Source organism: Ursus maritimus (genome assembly GCF_017311325.1).
Source record: "Ursus maritimus isolate PB19 chromosome X unlocalized genomic scaffold, ASM1731132v1 scaffold_X1, whole genome shotgun sequence".
Lineage (NCBI taxonomy): Eukaryota > Metazoa > Chordata > Mammalia > Carnivora > Ursidae > Ursus > Ursus maritimus.
The window spans coordinates 59,583,779-59,585,423 of NW_024423319.1; positions in this window are offsets into that span (position 1 = coordinate 59,583,779).

Sequence of the window (1,645 nt, forward strand, 5' to 3'; positions counted from 1 at the left end):
CAGAAGGTTTATTTGAAGAAATTATAGCCAATATTTTCCTAAATCTGGAGAAATAAATGGGCACTCAAGTCCAGGAGGCACAGAGAATCCACCTCAGAATTAATAAAAATAGGTGAACACCTCACAATATAATAGTGAAGCTTGCAAATATCAAAGATAAAGAGAAAATCTTGAAAGCAGCTTGGGACAAGAGGTCCTTAACCTACAAGGGAAGAAACATAAGGCTAGAAGCAGAAGGCTTGAAGCAGACCTGTTCACAGAGACCTGGCAGGCCAGAAAGGACTGTCATGACACATTCAAAGTGCTAAATGGGAAAAAAAATGATGCCAAGAATAGTAAGGAAGGTACGTATTGCATGGTGCACTGGGTGTTATACACAACTAATGAATCAAGGAACTTTACATCAAAAACAAGGGATGTACTGTATGGTGACTAACATAATATAATAAAAAATATTATTATAAAAAAAAAGAGATAGAATTAGTTAAGATGGTGGAGGAGAAGGGGTCCCCTTTTTAGCTGGTACCCTGAGTAGAGCTGGATAGGTACCAGACCATCCTGAACACCCATGTAATCAGCCTGAGACGCAGGAAAATACATCTGGATCTATACAAATGAACATCTCCATTGACGTAAAAAGTGGAGAGCCATGAATCTGCACACAGATCTCAGAAGATAAACAGAAGGGGGAGGGAGCCTCCATGGTCGGGTGCCGGGAAGCCATAGCCACCTGCACTGGGGAGCAGGCGGACTCACGGAATGGCACCCGCAAGAGAACAGACTGAGGCCAAGAGGCGGGAAAGCGCACGACCAGACTGAAAACCAGAACTCCAGAGTGCACGTGAACCACACTGAAACGGAGCTCCAGAGTGCGCGGGGGCAGCTGGCGGCTGTCAGTGTTAGAAACAGAAAGGACAGAGACGTGCTGGCCCTGGAAGTGAGGGCTGGGATGCCAAGTGTGGGGCACACATCCCAGGATGCTCTAGAGTTTAGCAGCACCAACAGAAGCAGAGTTAGAGCGGCCAAAGGAGGTCAGTGGAGAGCAGACTGCGATCCCTCTGTTCTGAGACAGAGGCTGGGATTCAGCCACTGATGCTCTGACTCTCAGAAGAGGTACAGCAAAACATCAGGGAAAGATGCCAGAGAACAAAAGCCTAGAAATACCAGCTCACAGTGTGCCCAGCCCCATCTCCCCTCACAGGGCACAGGCAGACTCTACCAAAACAGGGTTGCCTGAGTATCGGCACAGCAGGCCCTGCCCCCAGAAGGCAGGTTGAAAAATCAAGAAGCCCACATCCCTAAGGTCCCTATAAAACAAGGGCACACTGCATGGGTCCGGGTCAATAATTTTGGCTCTGGACAACCCCACAACCACTCCTCATCAGAATGATGAGAAGGAGAAATACCCCCCAGCAAAAAAAAAAAAAAAAAGACAATGAGTCTGTGGCCTCTGCCACAGAACTAATGGATATGGATATAACCAAATTATCACAAATGGAATTCAGAGTAACCATGATCAAGATGATGTGTAGACTTGAAAAAAATATTAACGAAAATATGAAAGAGAATATAGAATCTCTAAGGGTGGAAACGAGAGCGAATCTGGCAGAAATTAAAAATACTATGAATCAAATGCAGTCAAAAC